Source organism: Artemia sp. Qi Xiang Cuo, chromosome 13, assembly GCF_049724085.1.
Source record: "Artemia sp. Qi Xiang Cuo chromosome 13, ASM4972408v1, whole genome shotgun sequence".
NCBI classification, from domain to species: domain Eukaryota; kingdom Metazoa; phylum Arthropoda; class Branchiopoda; order Anostraca; family Artemiidae; genus Artemia; species Artemia sp. Qi Xiang Cuo.
The window spans coordinates 66,315,697-66,341,276 of record NC_142806.1 but is presented as its reverse complement, the minus strand read 5'-3'; positions in this window follow the sequence as shown (position 1 = coordinate 66,341,276).

Here is a 25,580-nt window from a genome sequence, read left to right as displayed (position 1 = left end):
TCTGGGTATCTAATCAAAAAGTCAAAAGCTGCATTTTGTTTACCTTTTAAATATTCAAATTCGTAATCTAGGTCTTGAATTTTCATAATCCATCTAGCTAGAATGCCCGTGGGGTTTTCAAATGTGCGCAAGTACTGCACGCTTTTATGGTCTGATCGTAGTATAAATTTTCTACCAATTAAATAATGTCTATATTTGTCCAAGTGGTGGATTATAGATCATAATTCTAAGTTTGCGGCGGAATAACTACTTTCGCCTTTTGATAAAGTTCCACTTGAATAGCATATAACTTTTTCTATTTTGTTTTGTTTAGGCGTTCCCTCTAGAGGAATTGGGTTTTCTACCGGGATTATTTGCGAAAGAATCGCGCCAATGCCCTTTGAGCTAGCATCAGTTGTGACCACGAATTGTCCGTTTTCGAAATCAGGATAATATTGGTTCAGTAGTGAGTGCCTTTTTGAGACGGTCTAGGGAATTTTGATCTTCCTGGGACCAGGTAACATTTTGGGAGTTCCCTTTAGTTAATTCCGTGAGGGTTTTCGCAATTTGGGCGTAATTGCGCACGAATTTTCTAAAGTAGCCAGTGAGACCTAAAATTCCTCATAATTCTTTCATAGTTTTAGGGGATTTGAGGTTTTCAACATATTTTATTTTATCTGGGCCTGGGGATATGTCTCCTTGTGTCAATACTACTCTTAAAAATTTGATTTTAGGTGGAAATAAATTTACTTTTTCAGGCCGGCATTTTAAATTACCCTGTCTGAATTTCTCGGACACCTTAGCTAATGTTGCTAAGTGCTGTTCAGCGTCTTCTCCCACGCATATGACATCATCAACAAAATGAATGATATTCTTTAATCCTCTTAATAGATGTAATAAGGGTCTACATAGCGCGCTTAAACTTGTTTTAAGTCCAAAAGGCACTCTTAAGTATTCATATGAACTACATTCAGCCGTAGAAAACGCAGTTTTATAGACATCTTTTTCGGCTATTTTCACTTGGTGGTAGCCTTGGGTAAGGTCCAAAGAAGTAAAGATTTTGTTTTTGCTTGAAAAGAGTCAAGAATTTCATCTATTCTTGGTAAAGGAAATTTATCGCTAACTACTTGCTTGTTGAGGGCTCTATAATCTACAACAAGTCTAAGATCACCATTCTTTTTTGGTACTAAGATCACTAGTGCACTCTACGGACTTATACTTGGGCGTATAATTTCATTTTTTTCTAATTCATGGATTTTATTTTTTAGCCATTCTTTGTGCTTATACGGCACACGATATGGTTGTTTCGCTACAGGATTCCCAGTCGTTAAAATTGAATATTAATAAAATTGTATCAGTCCGAAGTCATTTTCAGATGCGGAAAATAAATCTTTAAAATTCCATAATAATTCGCATAATTTTTTTTAAGTTCCAAGTCTGTAATATGATCCATATTAAATTTGTTTAAAAATTGCGATTTAGTTAGAGGGTATTTGTTAATTGAGGTTTTAATGCCGTTAACAAGGTTTCTTTTGGAATTCTCCCATCTATTTAAATCATTCTCCGATAAAACTTGGATTTGAACTAAACACGTCCCCTTTTTTATTGTAATTGTGTCATTTTCGTTGTTATTAGTTACCCAAATAAAACCTTCTTCTTTGTCGTAAAATATAATCTGTTCCTCGCATAGCAGATTTTCAGGAATTTCATTTGACGGGGTCGCAAACCATATTTCAGATTTGCTATCCACTGGTTCAATCATCTGAGATATTTGAATGCTTTGCTTCGTTTGGGAGGGACTTTTATTTTCCTTATTGCGAATCCGTAATATTTTTCTTTATTTTCATTGTCTATTAAATTTAGACTGGCGCTATTCGTCAATAGCATTGGCTGTGGCTGAACTGCAATGGGGGTCACTACTTTTTTCCATAATTCCACTATTTTATTATTTCGTTTGACATGTACTGCCGCATATCTCCTATTTTTATTTTTGCAGATTCAATGCACTTATTATATAAATTTACTTCATCTCTGCAATGTCTCTCAGAATAATTGAACAAATTTCTGACTATGGCATGTCCTCCTTGCGAGACATGAGGTTCAAAAGATTGCGACACTATACCACCAGAAATTTTATTTACTGTTACGTTGTCTTCGTAACCTCTGTTACAATTTCTTAAGGTAGAAATTTCTTCCCCAACCTTAGCCGGGTAGACAAGCCTTTCGTGAGCCACGTCTAATAGTACTCTATTAGACCTTAAAAAATTTGCGCCGATAATGGCTTCGTACGGAAAGTTATCGCATATTATAAAATTTGTCGGAAAGATTCTATTATCCCTTTTTACGTTTAGGTGAATTGAACCTTTTGCATCCAATTTATGCCCTGTCACGCTAGTTAAAGTGAGATTATTAGGGTTCCTCTGTCGACTAATATGTGGAGGCAACATATTAAATACGCATGAGTTTATGATACTAATCGTTACACCAGAGTCAATCAAAGCGTTAAAGTAAACATTTGCTACACAAAAATCATTAAATATAGGTAACTTGTTATTGCTATCACTACAAGACGGTACTACTATCGGTTTGGACCTATAAAACGTCCTAGGCACCCTCTGGGTCCAATTTATTTTTCTGAGGGGCCTGAAATGTTTCCCTGCAGATTTATTACATGCGTCGGTGCCTGCAATAGCGATTCAGACATATGAGATTCCGTAGGCATGTCTAATTGATTTACATCTGTCTGCCTTCGCCATGTATTATGACGGTAACTTGGATGTCTTGCGTCAGTGACGCTTGCTGGCGCTGACTGCCAATGCCCAATGCCCAATGGCCAACTAACTATTTGCCGTTGGCCTGAAAAAATTTCATTTCCCATCGGCAAGTATTCGTGATTTCTATATAGTATTCTCGCATTATATTGGCTTTGGCGAGTATTTGGGTTTTCAAAGCGGTAATTAATTTGTCCACTGGGGGGAGGATTGTACAAATTTGGTTGGTACTTGTTGTAAGGTATTGATTGCTGCAATCTTCCCTGACTATAGCCTAGTGCACCCCTGGCTCTAAAATTTGTTCTTCCGAACAAATGGTTGCCATAACTTTGCGTACTACCGACAGCAATTCCGGGTATGCGATAGGGGACATAACGGCACTCTCTCGCGATATGCCCAAGACGATTACAAATATAGCATCTTATTATTGTAGGGTTATTTTCATAACTAAATTGTTTAACAGGCTGAAAACGTACTGTTTTCTGCCTAGCGGGTTCTTGCGTTTTATTTCTTTATGGCACTGGGGAGTTATCTCCTGAAAAGAAATTGGGAGACGCCTGATCGCCCTTGAAGGTCATGTTTGCGTTTGATTCACCTAGGCTATTTATTTTTGCTTTACTGTGATTAGTCACCATCGTATCAACTTTGATCAATCGTTCTACCTCCTGAACTGCAAGATCCAACGTCTGAATATTTTTGGATATTACCATTCTGTATAGTTTTGGGGGTAGCCCTTGCAAAAAGGCATGTAATATGACTTTTTCATATAGCTCTCCCCAACCTTCTCCGTATTTTGCTTCTACTGAAATCCGTATGCTATCAAGATATTCTCTTATATTTTGTGAATGGTCAAATCCTACCATTCCGTGTTATAATTTATTTGTAGAACTTGTTTCGATAAATCTGTCTTTAAATGCCGTTAACAATTTGTCCACCGTATTTTGTTGGCGACATCACCTAAAGGACGTTCAATCTGCTTTAGAAAGGTTAAGGCCTGGCCTTTTAATCGTAATAGAAGCATGTCGACTAACGTTTCTAGCTCTGTTTTTGTTAATTCTACAAACTGGGCCAATTGGATATTAAATTCGTCGATATCTGATTGTCCATTGTACTTCGGGATAGACTTTGCTATTTCTATATTTTTTGCGACCAACTTTTGCGCCTTTAATTGTTCGTCTAATTCTTCTGACATTTTTTTTTCGTTTGAATAACTCAAAATAAATTTATTTTTTCACTTAAACTATTTTGGGGGAGGCTATTATCTCCTATGAGATATTTTAAAGGGTTTTTCTATAATAGATTAGCGATTATAGGCCTAATCACTTTTCTTATATGTCTGTATCCCTCCAATAATTAAATTTAAATTACAGAGTTTACAGCCTAATTAGTTCGCATTTTTTTCTCCAATTTCTGACCGTGCCATTTGTAGCGATAAAAATTTATGTGACTGGGCTTAATTGTGGTGATAAAGATTGACCGTGTCAAATGTAATCTTAAGCTTTAAAGCTATGAACTTACACCTTATAAGTTCTCCAATAGAGCCACTTATAGCGCTAAGGACTGTACCATATGTAATATTATGATTTAAGGCGGTGTATCGATTGCACCACCCGCAGAAAGCGAGAAAATAAAATACGTAATTATATAAATGTAACCTCCTTTCCTTGGGTTATCTCAAAATCAATTACTTGATATAGTATGTAGAAATCAGATCCCTGGAAGCGCTCCCTTGGAGGCATACAAACTAATTACCTGTCGTGCGACTAGATACATACATATAAAATAAAATAAACGCAAATAGAAAAGCAATATATTTATTGTGACTTACATTTTAGGTGTACAGCAGTGCTCACTTCAATTGACGACAAATAGGAGCAGAGATAATAATAATGACTGAATTGCAATGCCTGAGTGCCGAAATAATTCTGGTCTAAATAATCCTCTAAAAAGCACTTTTAACACCATAAAAAACACAGTTTTTGTCCTGCGCTCTAAGGGCTGGCTCACAATTGGCCCTAGTGGCCCAAGGATGTGAACCTTTCGTCCAATAAATTGTTTTAAATATTTCTGATGATTCAAACGTTCACACGGCTCTTATAATTTAAACTTCCTGAGAAACATAGTGTGTAGCATCTTATTTATTTTCCACTGTCTTAGCGAAATCCAAAACTGGATAGTGCCGTTCTTTGTCTGAGGCTAAAATGCAATTTTTCTCTTTAATGATCAAGGACTTTTCTTTTTTTGAAACTAGATTAAAACTTAATTAGAGGAAGTCGGAATTATCTTTAGAAAGAAAGAACTTTATTTTTTTGTATTTTAAATATATCATATTTTACTCACGGTACAGCAGCAACACAGTAGCTGCTCAGCAGAAACATGATAGGATTGCCAGAAATTTGCCATGAATTCGCCCGCTTAAGTATTTACTTATTTTAAATAAATTTTCTTCTTTATTCACTGTGGCAGTAGCTGCAACCATGATTGAAATCATGATCAAACTATTCTTCCAACTCTTCTTCGCTGAGATTATGCAGAGCAGAACGAACGTTTTAGTTTACTATGTAAGTCGCTATTATGTAAGTCAAATAAACCTCTCATTAACCTTCTTCGTTTGTTTGTGCTACTCAGTTTGAGGGTCTAATCCCTCTACCTTATAGTGTGTCCAGACTTCTCAGGAAAAGCAGGCCAGACTTGGCGTTTTTTTAAAAAAATCTCTGTACAGGTTTATCAGCTATAAATTGATATAAAACTGAAAAATAATAAAAGAATATAGTATAAAAATTAGTCACTTTCCGACGAAGAGACGCTCCCGACGATCTTTGTTTTATTTTTTTTACCGGCGCCTGCCAAGACTTTGAGTAATTTTTCAAATTGATCGTCTTTTTTTTCGTCCCGCTTCTTCCTATACTCTTTCTCCTCTTCACTTAGTCGAATTCTCTTTTCATTCACAGAAACAGTTTTTTCCCGAAAGCTAGAATTTTCTTTTTGATATTTGCCTTTCTGTTTTTTTGAGGCTATCAAGTGCCGTTTTCAAATCTTTTTTTGTGGTGTATTTAGCCCTTTTTGATGCTGGTGGTGGTATCTTGGGAGTAGAGCCAGAGCTACTGGGTACTTCAAAATCAGACAAGTGAATCTCTTTAGTAAATTCTTCTGATTTAGCACTATCTGTCTTCTTCCTCTTCACTGGGTTAATAGTGTCATAAGTGTCGATTAGCAAGGGGGAGGAGGTGGCATGTGAAGACCCCTCAATATCATCAAGCTCGTCATAGAATGGTGGTTTAATAACAGTGCCGCTTCCAGTTCGTGCAACTGTTTTTTTTATATGAGCGATATGCATCCTTCAGTGTTGTCATTTTGTTAGCAATTTTATCTCTTGGTTTGTCACCAAGATTGAACCCCAGTTTGGACATCTCACTAGCCACGGTCACCCAAAACTCTTGTGGTATCCCAGCCTGGTAAGAATGAAAGTATCTTTCACTTCGAATAATATTCAGGAGAACTTTGACAGCTATTTCATCATTTTTTGCAATTTCAGGGGTTTTTCTTTTCTCTCTCCACACAACTTCACTTTTAGGGAAGTATCCTTTTTTGAGATGGTCAAATAGTCCTTCAGATGAGTAGGGTTTGACCATCTCAGATGTTTGAGTCGCTTCTCGAAGAAACACCAACAACATTTCTCATGTATAACAATTTGCATCCAACTCTTCCTGTAACCCGAGTAATTTTTTGTCTACAGTAAAATATCTGTTTATTTTGACCTGTAATTTGATCTGTAAGAGAAAAAGGATAAGCAGATTTTTAAAGGAAAACTATAGCATTAAAATAAATGGACTTTAAGTGGACAAGTTTAATAGTTGATTTTTTTTCTGATTTTTTGACGTACAAAGCATTGACCTGGGACAAGTATAAGTAGAAATATCTCATGGCTGGTAATACTGTCATTTTTGAGTTCAAGAACCATGATTTGGTTTGTCGCGTCCATACTACCATATTGGCATATCATATTTTTGACTGGGCGATTGCAGATATCTTCCTAATCATCAATTATCTGCGAGAGAAGAATTTTGATTTAAAACTGAGTGAGCATGGGTGAAATTCTACTCTTATCCTAGTGGGCCAAGGAGAATTTGAAAAAATGAATTAAAATTTCATTCGGAACCAATTATGGCATTTTTAAGGCTCAAAAATAGAGACTATGGGGAAATGTGGCATTTGCAATTAGGTCATGGCAGTTGTCCTCATAACTCTGTTCAAAAAGCTAGATTTCGTCAAAGCACAATATCTTGAGCTAGAGGGATTCTTCATCTTAGTTAGAAAGGAAGTTGTATAGTAAGTATAAAATATTTTGTAAGTTTGGAATAGAGGACCATATTGAGATAGTGTTAAGGATGCAGATTATATACCCTACAGTATAGGTTTGGAGGTACTGCCCAATAGAATCAGGATAATACAGCAAGAAGTGAATTATTTATATCTTACTTCTACTGGGCAGTATCTCTGCAACTTTACAGCCCAATTAACAAAATAATCTTAGCACAATGGCGCTGCCTAAGTAAAGAACAATGTTGGCACAATGTATTATTTTTTTTCAGCTCCAGGGCACGTCGTATCGAAGGACCTGTCGTAGAAACTTCGCAAAGGGCTCATTTGATTGGAATGGCTAATGCCCTTTTCAATAGTTGAAAGTGATTGGAAGGCAGCTAACACCCTTTCCACGCCCACCATTTCCCCGAATACATCCAATCAAAATTTTGAGATAGCCGTATTGTCAAACGTAGTTGAAAGTTCTTGAAATTAGGTCTTTGAGGATGAAAACCCCCCTCAGAGCCCTCAGGGCAAGGATTAAGTTATACCTTGGGGGCATATAAGGTTTTTATCTTGGTTTTATTTAGGAAATTATGACTTTGAGGATGACAAACCCCCACAGCCCAATGGGCAAGGGTTGTAAGTTATGCCCTGGGGGCATATGAGCTGGTATGACCTAAGGTGCAGGCTTGAGCTAAAGTACAGGCCAATGCTGCCAGCAGGCCTAGCTGCCAGTCCCTTTAGATTAAAGGGTTGCATCTTGACAATGAAAAGCAGGTTATCACAACAATACCTTAAATTTGAAGTCTAGCTTGGTACTGAAACAAGTCAGAGCTCTGCTAGGTATAACTGAGTCCCCCCCCCTCAGTTTTAAACATCACTTTGGATAGCTGTATGGTAAAAATATCTGTTGGGAAGGATCATTCTTTATGGCACACTTTAGTTAGAGTGCTGATAGTAGTATCTTAGGTGCTGATCCGAAACCTACAAGAAAACCTACAAGACCATGCACACTTTCACACCTACATTCAACCCTACAAGTAGTGCTGATCCAGACTCTACATTCAGCCCTACAAGTAGTGCTGATCCAGAACCTACATTAAACCCTACAAGAATATGTTCAAAAGTGTAATAGATTGAAAAGGGACAAGGAAATACACATTGATTTTCACAAAAAAAAAGTAGTTTAACCTGTGCATTGACTTACCACGGACAGTGATATATAGGGAATATGAAACCTACAAAAATATACAATGAATTTCATAAAAAGTAGTCTCACCAGTGCTTTGACTTACCAAACAGGTTTCTGGGCCAACAAGACAGGTTTCTGGACCAACCAGACAGGTTTCTGGGCTATTAGGTGTATGGAAAAACTCTGGGTACACCTAAATGGAAATACCTGTCTTGGCCAACCAGACAGGTTTCTGGGCCAACCAGACAGGTTTCTGGGCTAAGAAGTGTATGGAAATACTGTGTGTACGCCATGTACGGCAACCTAAATGGAATTTGAGGGTCGATAAAGTGAAATTATGTCACTATTCTAGTTTTTCTAAACCAGTATTGCCTATAACTTAATATATTCAAATATTTTTTGATAACTTGATTGGTGATTGGGTTTGAATAAAAGGAAATCAAAAATTTTGCCTATGAAATAGACTGTCGTGTTGTAGCATTTCACAGTTTGAATAACTCGTTCAAGGAGTAAAATAGATTATTTGCTCTGGATATTCAAATATGGAGAATTTTAAGAGAGTACATGTGAGTATACATATTTTTTTATGTTATATTAATTTGCCTATAAAATAGACTGTCGTGTTGTAGCATTTCACAGTTCGAATAACTCGTTCAAAGAGTAAAATAGATTATTTGCTCAGAATATTCAAATATGGAGAATTTTAAGAGAGTACATGTTTGTATATTTTTTTTTATGTTATATTAAAAGAATCCATTTTGCGTTACATCAAGTTTTCACTGACCTATATTGAACTAATGTGTAAACATGCTCTTATCAGATAGTGGAAAAACACCCTTTTCAGGTATGAGGATGTAAAGCGATTTGATTATTTTATGGTGAACCTGCCTGCCCTGTTTGAATACTTACTAAAATTTGAAAAAAACAGGGACTTTTTAATTAGAATAGGAAGATTTTTTTTTGGAAGTGCTAACAGGTTTAGCGTAAAGAGCATGGTATTGAGGAGGGGGCGACGCTTCATATCCGGAATAAATCTGCCGAAACTAATATGCAAATTCTGTTTTAATTTTTCATGCACGATGAGCCAAAATCGAAGTGAACCTCCCTCTCTTTTTTGAATACTAAAATTGAAACACATGGACTGTTTAATTAGCATAGGAAGTTTTTTAAAAAATGCTGGAAATCCAGAGCCCCCTCCATGGAAAGATCCTCCCACCTAACCCCCAACCCCCCCCACTGGCCTTGGGAAGGCATATGGGTTTTGCCCCCAACTTATGTTAATTTCTGCTCGTTTTGAGTTTGACTTGATTATTTATTGTAATTTCTTTTCGGTTTGGGTTTCATTTATTTATAGATGCTGATTAGTGGTAGTTTCACGCTTGGTAGATTATTTGATTTTATTTTTGCTCAATTTTTGTTTAATGGAATTCTTTACTTTTCTTTGAAAAACTTATTTTGTAGAAAAAGTGTTTTAATTAATTACATATAGTATTGGTTATTGGGAAGCATACAGACGTTTTCAGGGGGATTTTTTCTAGTGTGGGGGGGGGGGGTTGGGGATTAGGTGGGAGGATCTTTCCATGGAGGGGGCTCTAGATTTCCCAGCATTATTTAAAAAGCGATCGGAAATTAAATAAAAAAAAAATTTTCAACTGAAAGTAAGGAGCAACATTAAAACTTAAAACGAACAGAAATTATTACCTATATGAGGGGGTTTGCCCCCTGGTCAGAACCTTGCTCTTCACGCTAAAGTTTTTTTTAATTTCAAAAGAGCTATTTATTCTAATTAAATGCCATTGGTGATTCAGGGTTCATTCTTGAAGAATTGGAACAAAGTTCAAACTATAGCGCAAAGAGTAAGGTTCTGACGAGGGGGAAAACCCCCTTATATACGTAATAATTTCTGTTCGTTTTAAGTTTTAATGCTGCTCCCAATTATAATGCTTTTACCCAATTTTACGAGCTTTGCTCTCTGTTGGGGGTATATGTTTTTTTGTTATGTTGATTTATTCAAATAAAATCTTCTCCTTACTTTCAGTTGAAAACACTTGTTTTTTCTATTTAATGACAATTAAGATTTACGCGTAGTAAATGCATTTTATTTATTTATTATTTTGAAGTTATGGTTTAAGGGTAAACTAATATGCTACCAGCATGAGCACAGAAAAATTTACTGAGAGGAAAAGAGGGGTTCATGGGTTTGCCAATGCTTTTTTTTTACTTTGTTTTAAAGCATGGTCGTATCCATGGGGGGAAGGGTTTGAACCCCCCTCCCCCCCAAAAAAAATTTTACTTTAGAAGCTTTTTTTAAATATTTCTAAAGCACTACAAATAACAGAAATAGATTTTTCGGTTTTTTGTTTAATTATTTGCACTGATAGTGATATGGAGAATTCCAAGCGAATACTGGTGAGTAAATTTTTCCTTGTTTTATAATAAAAACAAAACCATTTTCTGCTGCCATTAAGTCATCATTGACTTATATTAGACTCATATGTAAATATGTATATATCAGATACTAGAATTGTAACAATTAACATTTACTTATTCAAATTCTTTCTTGAGTAGCTACCACTGTGAGGGATCTAAGCCTTTCTTGGTCCTCTATGCAATAGGCTATGGGATATTATAGTGAACATAGCTATAAATTTAATAACATAAAATATTTGATTCAAGATGTGAAATGCATTAAGAACCTTACCTCTTTTCAGAGGTTAAGAGACGTATTGTTTAATTAAAATAGAAGGCTTTTTTAAAAGTATAAACAGCTTTAATTTAGAGAGTATCATATTAAAAATATGCTTGGTTTAGCCTCCATCTAGGACTTCCGCTCTTTTCTTTATGTGTTTAAGTAGATTGAAATTTAGGTCTTTAAGCTTGTGAGCTACCTACTGAGAAAACTGAAAATAATTTTTATTTTAGGATGTTGTTGATCAAACCCCCCAGCAAAAGCAAGCAAAGTTGGGTGTCACCCCTGACAGCAATATGAGTCATAGCAAAATACACCATGAAAATACCCCCTTGCACATTTTCGAAGATTCGAGTGCTACAAGAAAACAGATAGGGATGCTTAAAAAAACACAAGAAAAAGATAGACAGTCACTTCTATTTAAAGGAAGAGATGTGAGGCGCTATGCTCAGTTAAACAATGCAAGGAAGTATCCTATAGTGTTGTTATGCTAAATTTCCAATTGGTCTGTGAATGTTCGTTTCTAAAAGCAGTATTTTTATGATTTCAAATAAAATTCGTTGGCTCTTTTAATACTCAAATTACTCAAAGGTTCCAGAGATTCTTAGAATATAGTTTATATCCTAGCCCCCTACGATATAACCTATTCATCACTTGAAAACCCCATTATAACTGTTGATTTTTTATCTAAAAATATACTTTAAAGTGGATTATAGAATAGGTTTGTTCCAGTTCGGCACCCATAGTCGACATTCTGTTACTATTCCTACTTGCATCGATAGCTAAACTACCAAGTGAGAAAAATTATCATTTATAGCTGATTTGGAAGGTTAAATATCAACTTGACAACATCATCGTTGAATGTCAAGGTTACTAGTGCTTCCATTCATAGTTTTATTTACGAGACGCAACTGATCATGCATCTAGCTTTTTTAATGTTTTATACATTATATTTAGATTTCTTAACCTTTCGTAGGTGTATATTGCATGAAACTCATGATTTGGGATGTATAGTTTGCTATTTTGCACTTTTTTGAGGTAGATATCCTAACCTTTCGTAGGTGTATATCTGGTTTTATTAATAATATTTCATTTTCTAATAAAGTTGGGTTTTAATTTTCAGAAATAAGAACATACATGTTTAAAATACATCTGATTTCAATAATTGGGTACATTTTTGCAGATTTTTTAATAAAGTTGGGGGTTTAGTTTTCAGAAATATGGACATTCCACTTTAAAATACATCTGATTTTATTAATAACATTTGATCTTTTTTTTATATAAAGTTGGGTTATAGTTTTCAGAAATAAGAACATCCATAACGTTCTGTTCTAAACTTTTTTAGTAGAAGATAGAAACAGTTATACTTTGATTTTGAAGATTCGCCATGAAGATAAAGAGTTCTTCTTTATTTCTGCGCTTTCTCAAAGAGGTGTAAAAATGTTCAAGTTCTATTCTGAAGATAAAAAGTTCCTCTTTAATTCTGAGTTTTCTCAATAAAGTGAAGAAAAAGTTCAACCCCCCTTCTGAGTTTTCTCAAAGAAAAAAAAAGTTACAGATCAATTCTATTTTTTTTTTAAAGAAAAATTCTTACGGCTCTAGCAATCGTACTCGATATGGATATGCGAGATTGAAATCTCCGGGTCAGAGCTTAATATATTCAATCTTTGAGTATAAAATACAGGTCCAAATTACAATTTTGTATAGTTTGAAAAGCTAACTTCAAGGATATATGGTGTTTTCGATTTCGAATTCATTGGCTTGAAGAAGTCATCATGTGGGGTGATTTTTGAATGTGCATTTTTATTGCTGACTACAGATCGTAGAGAAGTCTCTTGTTATCACTGCCATATCAACTACAATATGTATGCGTACAATGGACATGTGGCGCAATACATTATGCGTCATAAACAAACTAGGTTTATATGATAGAGTGATACCCCATTCTATGATGACGGGAAGGATCTATCCGTGGTACAAGAGGAAGTTAGAGAAATATATTTTTTTTTATGTAACAGCACTATACGCGAAAGGAAATGTACCCACTGACAAACTTTTAATCGACAAATGCAAATCTGATATACAAATATTCAGCTTGGAAGATTTTAATTGTGAGAAATTTCCGAGTAAAACACACAACCCAGAGGACGAGGTTCGATTTTTGAGCAGATGGGTGCCGATAAATATTCCTGCTCGGAATATATGTATAAGATATCCCAGGAAGAAGAAGAACAACAAAATCCGTGATGTAGATTGGGATCACACCAAGTGGATGATGAACGATGATCAGTTTTTATAACACCCATCACCCCCAATGACTATCCAACGGTCTTTTTTAAGACCAACAAATCTATAAGCACTTCGTAGCCATGGTCATATGAATCTCTTCTGTGCCTTGACAGAAAACAAAACATCGCATTGTACTAGTCTAAAATAGTTTTTTTTTGTACCATGTGAAAAAATTCACAAAGGGTTTGATGCAATGAGCGGCTAATCAGATCAACTCTCGGTATTACTTACCAAAACTCCAAAAACTGAATGCTGAAAACTAATTACAACAACAATATGTATGCGTACAATAGAGACATGTGGCACAATACATTATGCGTCATAAACAAACTAGGTTTATATGATAGAGTGATACCCCCATTCTATGATGAAGGGAAGGATCTATCCGTGGTACAAGAGGAAGTTAGAGAAATATGTAGTTTTTTTTATGTAACAGCACTATACGCGAAAGGAAATGTACCCACTGACAAATTTTTAATCGACAAATGCAAATCTTATATACCAATATTCAACTTGGAAGATTTTAAGTGTGAGAAATTTCCGAGTAAAATAGACAACCCAGAGGACGAGGTTCGATTTTTTAGCAGATGGGTGCCGATAAATATTCCTGCTCAGAATATGTGTATAAGATATCCCAGGAAGAAGAAGAACAACAAAATCCGTGATATAGATTGGGATCACACCAAGTAGATGATGAACGATGATGAATTTTTATAACACCCATCACCAACATGACTATCCAACGGTCTTTTTAAAGACCAACAAATCTATAAACACTTCGTAGCCATGGTCATATAAATCTTTTCTGTGCCTTGACAGAAAACAAAACATCGCATTGTACTAGTCTAAAATAGTGTATTTTTTTTTTACCATGTGAAAAAATTCACAAAGGGTTTGTTGCAATGAGTGGCTAATCAGATCAACCCTCGGTATTAATTACCAAAACTCCAAAAACTGAATGCTGAAAACTAATTACGCACGAAAGGTAGTTTAGTTTTAATTCTGTATCCAAATATATATAGTTTACTAGGTTTTAGACTATTTGTTAAAGTTAAAAACAAAAGCCAATCCTCATAAATTAAAGAAAAAGGGGGAACACCCCAGTAGGGCCTGACTTTCATATCTCGGGTTGAAGTACCCTTTTTAATCATTAGAAGATATCATGCAGTGACAAAGTCTCGTTTACAACTGGTTTGTACAGCAAAACAAATATTTTGGCCTAAATACAACAAAAAAATATCAATCATAAAGGCTACGAGAAAGACAATCAACTTAAAATTATCGAAAAAGTTTGTACACAATCTTTTATATTCTGAATGCAGGATGCCATGTGACATTTTTCATATTTGAGCATGAAAGCAATAACTTAAAGGTGAAATACTTTTATAGGCAATGGTTCGGAAGCTTCATTTGGATTTGATTTCGATGTTGGATAAAAATTCAGTCATATTTATAAAAACGGCATTACTTTCACGGAAAACATCTTTCAGCGTATTTTAACTTTAAAAGAAAAGTGTTAAATGCAAATTCATTTTGATTTTTTATGTTGGATAAAATTTGTTCATTTTTATAGAAACTGTAATAGTCATTTTTATGCATCTTTCAGGGTTTTTTAAGTTTAAACGAAAAGTAGTAAATGCAATTTCATGTTGATTTTGATGGTGGATAAAAATTCATTCATTTTTATAGAAACTGCAATAGTTTCAAGAGAACCATCTTTAGTGTATTTTAAGTTTATATGCAAAGTATTGAATGCAAATTCATTTTGATTTTGAAAATCGGTCATTTTTATAGAAACTGCAATAGTTTCACAGGAAGCATCTTTCAGCGTGTTTTAAGTTTAAAAGAAAAGCATTAAATGGAAACTCATTTTGATTTTGATGTGGGGTATACTTTCATTTTGATTTTGATGCTAGATAAAAATTCATTCATTTTTATAGAGACTGCAATAGTTTCCCGAGAACCATCGTTTAGCGTATTTTAAGTTTATATGCAAAGTATTAAATATAAATTCATTTTGATTTTTAAATTCGTTCATTTTTATAGAAACTGCAATAGTTTCACAGGAAGCATCTTTCGGCGTGTTTTAAGTTTTAAAGAAAAGCATTAAATGGAAACTCATTTTGATTTTGATGTTGGGTATAAATTTAGTCATTTTTATAGAAACTGTAATAGTTTCACGGGAACTATTTTTCAGTGTGTTTTAAGTTTAACTGAAAAGTATTCAATGAAAATTAAATTTGATTTTGATGTTGGATAAAAATCCATTCATTCTTGTAGAAACTGCAATAGTTTCACGGAAAACATCTTCTGATTTAATATATGCAATAAACTAGCTAGTATCGATAACCGGACATAGACTACCAGTGGGAAAGCCGTATCGTGTCTCTGAGCAAGCATAGAGTACGATTGTTAGAGCCATAAGCATATTTCATGTCGTTTTAAGATACGTAAAAATCTAAGAGTCAGAGTGAATTGACTTTAGGTTAGATAAATTATAGATGGCAGCACACCCACTCAGACAAACAGTCATAGTGAGAGAGACAAACAAATATTTTGGCCTAAATACAACAAAAAAGATATCAATCATAAAGGCTACGAGAAAGACAATCAACTTAAAATTATCGAAAAAGTTTGTATACAATCTTTTATATTCTGAATGCAGGATGCCACGCTAGATTTTTCATATTTGAGCATAAAAGCAATAACTTAAAGGTGAAATACTTTCATAGGCAATGGTTCGGAAGCTTCATTTGGATTTGATTTTGAAGTTGGATAAAAATTCAGTAATTTTTATAGAAACTACATTACTTTCACGGAAATCATCTTTCAGCGTATTTTAAATTTAAATGAAAAGTGTTAAATGCAAATTAATTTTGGTTTTTTATGTTGGATGAAAATTCGTTCATTTTTATAGAAACTGTAATAGTCATTTTTATGCATCTTTCAGGGTTTTTATAAGTTTAAACGAAAAGTAGTAAATGCAATTTCATTTTGATTTTGATGGTGGATAAAAATTCATTCATTTTTATAGAAACCGCAACAGTTTCACGAGAACCATCTCTTAGTGTGTTTTAAGTTTAAACGAAAAGTAGTAAATGCAAATTCATTTTGATTTTGAAATTTGGTTATTTTTATAGAAACTGCAATAGTTTCACGGGAGGAATCTTTCAGCGTGTTTTAAGTTTAAAAGAAAAGCATTAAATGGAAACTCATTTTGATTTTGATGTTGGGTATACTTTCATTTTGATTTTGATGCTAGATAAAAATTCATTAATTTTTATAGAGACTGCAATAGTTTCCCGAGAACCATCGTTTAGCGTATTTTAAGTTTATATTCAAAGTATTAAATATAAATTCATTTTGATTTTTAAATTCGTTCATTTTATAGAAACTGTAATAGTTTCACAGGAAGCATCTTTCAGCGTGTTTTAAGTTTAAAAGAAAAGCATTAAATGGAAACTCATTTTGATTTTGATGTGGGGTATACTTTCATTTTGATTTTGATGCTGGATAAAAATTCATTCATTTTTATAGAAACTGCAATAGTTTCCCAAGGAACCATCTTTTAGCGTATTTTAAGTTTATATACAAAGTATTAAATATAAATTAATTTTGATTTTTAAATTCGTTCATTTTTATAGAAACTGCAATAGTTTCACAGGAAGCATCTTTCGGCGTGTTTTAAGTTTAAAAGAAAAGCATTAAATGGAAACTCATTTTGATTTTGATGTTGGGTATAAATTTAGTCATTTTTATAGAAACTGCAATAGTTTCACGGGAACTATTTTTCAGTGTGTTTTAAGTTTAACTGAAAAGTATTCAATGAAAATTAAATTTGATTTTGAAATTGGATAAAAATCCATTCATTCCTGTAGAAACTGCAATAGTTTCACGGAAAACATCTTCTGATTTAATAAATGCAATAAACTAGCTAGTGTCGATAACTGGACATAGACTACCCGTGGGAAAGCCGTATCGTGTCTCTGAGAAAGCATAGAGTACGATTGTTAGAGCCGTAAGCATATTTCATGTCGTTTTAAGATACGTAAAAATCTAAGAGCCAGAGTGAATTGAATTTAGGTTAGATAGATTATAGATGGCAGCACACCCACTCAGACAAACAGTCATAGTGAGAGAGACAAACAAATATTTTGGCCTAAATACAACAAAAAAGATATCAATCATAAAGGCTACGAGAAAGACAATCAACTTAAAACTATCGAAAAAGTTTGTACACAATCTTTTATATTCTGAATGCAGGATGCCACGCGACATTTTTCATATTTGAGCATAAAAACAATAACTTAAAGGCGAAATACTTTTATAGGCAATGGTTCGGAAGCTTCATTTGGATTTGATTTTGATGTTGGATAAAAATTCAGTAATTTTTATAGAAACTGCATTACTTTCACGGAAATCATCTTTCAGCGTATTTTAACTTTAAATGAAAAGTGTTACATGCAAATTCATTTTGGTTTTTTATGTTGGATAAAAATTCGTTCATTTTTATAGAAACTGTAATAGTCATTTTTATGCATCTTTCAGGGTTTTTATAAGTTTAAACGAAAAGTAGTAAATGCAATTTCATTTTGATTTTGATGGTGGATAAAAATTCATTCATTTTTATAGAAACTGCAATAGTTTCACGAGAACCATCTTTAGCGTATTTTAAGTTTATATGCAAAGTATTAAATGCAAATTCATTTTGATTTTAAAATTCGTTCATTTTTATAGAAACTGCAATAGTTTCACAGGAAGAATCTTTCAGCGTGTTTTAAGTTTAAAAGAAAAGCATTAAATGGAAACTCATTTTGATTTTGATGTGGAGTATACTTTCATTTTGATTTTGATGCTGGATAAAAACTCATTAATTTTTATAGAAACTGCAATAGTTTCCCGAGAACCATCGTTTAGCGTATTTTAAGTTTATATGCAAAGTATTAAATATAAATTCATTTTGATTTTTAAATTCGTTCATTTTTATAGAAACTGCAATAGTTTCACAGGAAGCATCTTTCGGCGTGTTTTAAGTTTAAAAGAAAAGCATTAAATGGAAACTCATTTTGATTTTGATGTTGGGTTAAATTTAGTCATTTTTATAGAAAATGCAATAGTTTCACGGGAACTATTTTTCAGTGTGTTTTAAGTTTAACTGAAAAGTATTCAATGAAAATTAAATTTGATTTTGATGTTGGATAAAAATCCATTCATTCCTGTAGAAACTGCAATAGTTTCACAGAAAACATCTTCTGATTTAATATATGCAATAAACTAGCTAGTATCGATTACCGGACATAGAGTACCAGTGGGAAAGCCGTATCGTGTCTCTGAGCAAGCATAGAGTACGATTGTTAGAGCCGTAAGCATATTTCATGTCGTTTTAAGATACGTAAAAATCTAAGAGCCAGAGTGAATTGACTTTAGGTTAGATAGATTATAGATGGCAGCAAACCCACTCAGACACACAGTCATAGTGAGAGAGACATGCAAAAACTTGGGTTAATCTTGGTTTGTGAATTGAGGGGTCTAATTGTGAGGGATCTAAGCCTTTCTTGGCCCTCGATGCAAAAGGCTATGGGATATTATAGTGAACATAGCTATAAATTTAATAACATAAAATATTTGATTCAAGATGTGATATGTATTAAGAACCTTACTTCTTTTCAGAGGTTAAGAGACGTAATTTTTAATTAAAATAGGAAAATTTTTTAAAAGTGTAAACAACTTTAATTTAGAGAGTATCTTATGAAAAATATGCTTGGTTTAGCCTCCATCTAGGAATTCTGCTCTTTTATTTATGTGTTTAAGTAGCTTGAAATTTAGGTCTTTAAGCTTGCGAGCTACCTACTGAGAAAACTGAAAATAATTTTTATTTTAGGATGTTTTTGATCAAACCCCCCAGCAAAAGCGAGCAAAGTTGGATATCACCCCTGACAGCAATGTGAGTCATAGAAAAATACACCTTGAAAATACCCCCTTGCACAATTTCGAAGATTCGAGTGTTACAAGAAAACAGTTAAGGATGCTTATAAAAACACAAGAAAAAGATAGACATTCACTTCTATTTAAAGGAAGAGATGTGAGGCGCTATGCTCAGTTAAACAATGCAAGGAAGTATCCTATAGTGTTGTTATGCTAAATTTCCAATTGGTCTGTGAATGTTCGTTTCTAAAAGCAGTATTTTTATGATTTCAAATAAAATTCGTTGGCTTTTTTAATACTCCCATTACTCAAAGGGTCCAGAGATTCTTAGAATATAGTTTATATCCTAGCCCCCCGAGATATAACCTATTCATCACTTGAAAAACCCATTATAACTGTTGATTTTTTATCTAAAAATATACTTTAAAGTGGATTATAGAATGGATTTGTTCCAGTTCGGCACCCATAGTCGACATTCTGTTACTATTCCTACTTGCATCGATAGCTAAACTACCAAGTGAGAAGCTAAACTAGCTAATCGTACTCGATAGCTAAACTAGCAATCGTACTCGATATGGATATGCAATATTGAAATATCCGGGTCAGAGCTTAATATATTCAATCTTTGAGTATAAAATACAGGTCCGAATTACAATTTTGTATAGTTTGAAAAGCTAACTTCAAGGATGTATGGTGTTTTCGATTGCGAATTCATTGGCTTGAAGAAGTCATCATGTGGGGTGATTTTTGAATGTGCTCTTTTATTGCTGACTACAGATCGTAGGGAAGTCTCTTTTTATCACTGCCATATCAACTACAATATGTATGCGTAAAATAGAGACATGTGGCGCAATACATTATGCGTCATAAACAAACTAGATTTATATGATAGTGATACCCCCATTCTATGATAAAGGGAAGGATCTATCTGTGGTACAAGAGGAAGTTAGAGAAATATGTAGTTTTTTTGATGTAACAGCACTATACGCGAAAAGAAATGTACCCACTGACAAACTTTTAATCGACAAATGTAAATATGATATACCAATATTCAACTTTGAAGATTTTAATTGTGAGAAATTTCCGAGTAAAATACACAACCGAGAGGACGAGGTTTGATTTTTTTGCAGATTGGTGCCGATAAATATTCCTGCTCGGAATATGTGTATAAGATATCCCAGGAAGAAGAAGAACAACAAAATCCGTGATATAGATTGGGATCACACCAAGTGAATGATGAACGATGATGAATTTTTATAAAACCCATCACCCCCATGACTATCCAACGGTCTTTTTAAAGACCAACAAATCTATAAACACTTCATAGCCATGGTCATATGAATCTTTTCTGTGCCTTGACAGAAAACTAAACATCGCATTGTACTAGTCTAAAATAGTTTTTTTTTCTTGTACCATGTGAAAAAATTCACAAAGGGTTTGATGCAATGAGCGGCTAATCAGATCAACCCTCGGTATTACTTACCAAAACTCCAAAAACTGAATGCTGAAAACTAATTACAACTACAATATGTATACGTACAATAGAGACATGTGGCGCAATACATTATGCGTCATAAACAAACTAGGTTTATATGATAGAGTGATACCCCCATTCTATGATGAAGGGAAGGATCTATCCGTGGTACAAGAGGAAGTTAGAGAAATATGTAGTTTTTTTATGTAACAGCACTATACGCGAAAGGAAATGTACCCACTGACAAATTTTTAATCGGCATATGCAAGTCTGATATACCAATATTCAACTTGGAAGATTTTAATTGTGAGAAATTTCCGAGTAAAATAGACAACCCAGAGAACGAGGTTCAATTTTATAGCAGATGGGTGCCAATAAATATTCCTGCTCAGAATATGTGTATAAGATATCTCAGGAAGAAGAAGAACAACAAAATCCGTGATATAGATTGGGATCTCACCAAGTGGATGATGAACGATGATGAATTTTTATAACACCCATCACCCCCATGACTATCTAATGGTCTTTTTAAAGACCAAAAAATCTATAAACACTTCGTAGCCATGGTCATATGAATCTTTTCTGTGCCTTGACAAAAAACAAAACATCGCATTGTACTCGTCTAAAATAGTTTTTTTTTGTACCATGTGAAAAAATTCACAAAAGGTTTGATGCAATGAGCGGCTAATCAGATCAACCCTCGGTATTACTTACCAAAACTCCAAAAACTGAATGCTGAAAACTAATTACGCACGAAAGGTAGTTTAGTTTTAATTCTGTATCCAAATATATATAGTTTACTAGGTTTTAGACTATTTGTTAAAGTTACAACCAAAAGCCAATCCTCATAAATTAAAGAAAAAGGAGGAACACCCCAGTAGGGCCCGACTTTCATATCTCGGGTTGAAGTACCCTTTTTAAGCATTAGGAGATATCATGCAGTGACAGAGTCTCGTTTACAACTGGTTTGTACAGCAAAACAAATATTTTGGCCTAAATACAACAAAAAAGATATCAATCATAAAGGCTACGAGAAAGACAATCAACTTAAAATTATCGAAAAAGTTTGTACACAATCTTTTATATTCTGAATGCAGGATGCCACGCAACATTTTTATATTTGAGCATAAAAGTAATAACTGAAAGGTGTAATACTTTTATAGGCAATGGTTCGGAAGCTTCATTTGGATTTGATTTTGATATTGGATAAATATTCAGTCATTTTGATAGAAACTGCATTACTTTCACGGAAAACATCTTTCAGCGTATTTTAACTTTAAATGAAAAGTGTTAAATGCAAATTCATTTTGGTTTTTATGTTGGATAAAAATTCGTTCATTTATATAGAAACTGTAATAGTAATTTTTATACACCTTTCAGGATTTTTTAAGTTTAAAAGAAAAGTAGTAAATGCAATTTCATTTTGATTTTGATGGTGGAAAAAAATTCATTCATTTTTATAGGAACTGCAATAGTTTCACGAGAACCATCTTTAGCGTATTATAAGTTTATATGCAAAGTTTTAATGCAAATTCATTTTGATTTTGAAATTCGGTTATTTTTATAGAAACTGCAATAGTTTCACAGGAAGCATCTTTCAGCGTGTTTTAAGTTTAAAAGAAAAGCATTAAATGGAAACTCATTTTCATTTTGATGTGGGGTATACTTTCATTTTGATTCTGGATAAAAATTCATTCATTTTTATAGAAACTGCAATTGTTTCACGAGAACCTTCTTTTAGCGTATTTTAAGTTTATATGCAAAGTATTAAATATAAATTCATTTTGATTTTTAAATTCGTTCATTTTTGTAGAAACTGCAATAGTTTCACACGAAGCATCTTTCAGCGTGTTTTAAGTTTAAAAGAAAAGCATTAAATGGAAACTCATTTTGATTTTGATGTTGGGTATAAATTTAGTCATTTTTATAGAAACTGCAATAGTTTCACGGGAACTATTTTTCAGTGTGTTTTAAGTTTAACTGAAAAGTATTCAATGAAAATTAAGTTTGATTTTGATGTTGGATAAAAATCCATTCATTACTGTAGAAACTGCAATAGTTTCACGGAAAACATCTTCTGATTTAATACATGCAATAAATAAGCTAGTGTCGATAACCGGACATAGACTACCAGTGGGAAAGCTGTAAGCATATTTCATGTGCATATTTACGTGCGCGCACGTAAGCTAACCTAACATAAGCTATGGTTTTGATATTTCAGAGGTGCTTTCCCAGTGGCACTGCTGACATCTATAACCGATCTAACCTAAATTCAACGTAGCGACGCTTGCGCCACTCTATGTGAACCTAAATTAACCCACCTTTTTGCATGTCTCTCTCACTATGAGTGTGTGTCTGAGCGGGTGTGCTGCCATCTATAATCTATCTAACCTAAATTCAATTCACGAACCAAGATTAACCCAACTTTTTGCATGTCTCTCTCACTATGAATGTTTGTCTGAGTGGGTGTGCTGCCATCTATAATCTATCTAACCTAAATTCAATTCACTCTGGCTCTTAGATTTTTACGTATCTTAAAACGACATGAAATAGGCTTACGGCTCTAATAATCGTACTCTATGCTTGCTCAGAGACACGATACGGCTTTCCCACTGGTAGTCTATGTCCGGTTATCGACACTAGCTAGTTTATTGCATGTATTAAATCAGAAGAAGTTTTCCGTGAAACTATTGCAGTTTCTACAAGAATGAATGGATTTTTATCCAACATCAAAATCAAATTTAATTTTCATTGAATACTTTTCAGTTAAACTTAAAACACACTGAAAAATAGTTCCCGTGAAACTATTACAGTTTCTATAAAAATGACTAAATTTATGCCCAACATCAAAATCAAAATGAGTTTCCATTTAATGCTTTTCTTTTAAACTTAAAACACGCCGAAAGATGCTTCCTGTGAAACTATTGCAGTTTCTATAAAAATGAACGAATTTAAAAATCAAAATTAATTTATATTTAATACTTTGCATATAAACTTAAAATACGCTAAACGATGGTTCTCGGGAAACTATTGCAGTCTCTATAAAAATGAATGAATTTTTATCTAGCATCAAAATCAAAATGAAAGTATACCCCACATCAAAATCAAAATGAGTTTCCATTTAATGCTTTTCTTTTAAACTTAAAACACGCTGAAAGATGCTTCCTGTGAAACTATTGCAGTTTCTATAAAAATGACCGATTTTCAAAATCAAAATGAATTTGCATTTAATGCTTTGTATATAAAATTAAAATACGCTAAAGATGGTTTTCGTGAAACTATTGCAGTTTCTATAAAAATGAATGATTTTTTATCCACCATCAAAATCAACATGAAATTGCATTTACTACTTTTCGTTTAAACTTAAAAAACCCTGAAAGATGTATAAAAATGACTATTACAGTTTCTATAAAAATGAATAAATTTTATCCAACATAAAAAACCAAAATGAATTTGCATTTAACACTTTTCATTTAAAGTTAAAATACGCTGAAAGATGTTTTCCGTGAAAGTAATGCAGTTTCTATAAAAATGACTGAATTTTTATCCAACATCAAAATCAAATCCAAATGAAGCTTCCGAACCATTGCCTATAAAAGTATTTCGCCTTTAAGTTATTGCTTTTATGCTCAAATATGAAAAATGTCACGTGGCATCCTGCATTCAGAATATAAAAGATTGTGTACAAACTTTTTCGATAATTTTAAGTTGATTGTCTTTTTCGTAGCCTTTATGATTGATATCTTTTTTGTTGTATTTAGGCCAAAATATTTGTTTTGCTGTACAAACCAGTTGTAAACGAGACTTTGTCACTGCATGATATCTTCTAATGATTAAAAAGGGTACTTCAACCCGAGATATGAAAGTCAGGCCCTACTGGGATGTTCCCCCTTTTTCTTTAATATATGAAGATTAGCTTGTGTTTTTAACTTTAACAAATAGTCTAAAACCTAGTAAACTATATATATTTGGATACAGAATTAAAACTAAACTACCTTTCGTGCGTAATTAGTTTCCAGCATTCAGTTTTTGGAATTTTGGTAAGTAATACTGAGGGTTGATCTGATTAGCTGCTCATTGCATCAAACCCTTTGTGAATTTTTTCACATAGTACAAAAAAAAACAAAAAAAAAACTATTTTAGACTAGTACAATGCGATGTTTTGTTTTCTGTCAAGGCACAGAAAAGATTCATATGACCATGGCTACGAAGTGTTTATAGATTTGTTGGTCTTTAAAAAGACCGTTGGATAGTCATGGGGGTGATGGGTGTTATAAAAATTCATCATCGTTCATCATCTACTTGGTGTGATCCCAATCTATATCACGGATTTTGTTGTTCTTCTTCTTCCTGGGATATCTTATACATATACTCTGAGCAGGAATATTTATCGGCACCCATCTGCTAAAAAATCGAACCTCGTCCTCTGGGTTGTGTATTTTACTCGGAAATTTCTCAGACTTAAAATCTTCCAAGTTGAATATTGGTATATCAGATTTGCATTTGTCGATTAAAAGTTTGTCAGTGCGTACATTTCCTTTCGCGTATAGTGCTGTTACATCAAAAATAACTACATATTTCTCTAACTTCCTCTTGTACCACGGATAGATCCTTCCCTTCATCATAGAATAGGGGTATCACTCTATCATATAAACCTAGTTTGTTTATGACACATAATGTATTGCGCCACATGTCTCTATTGTACGCATACATATTGTAGTTGTAATTAGTTTTCAGCATTCAGTTTTTGGAGTTTTGGTAAGTAATACCGAGAGTTGATCTGATTAGCCGCTCATTGCATCAAAGCCTTTGTGAATTTTTTCACATGGTACAAAAAAAAACAAAAAAAAACTATTTTAGACTAATACAATGCTATGATTTGTTTTCTGTCAAGGCACAGAAAGGATTCATATGGCCATGGTTACGAACTACTTATAAATTTGATGGTCTTAGAAA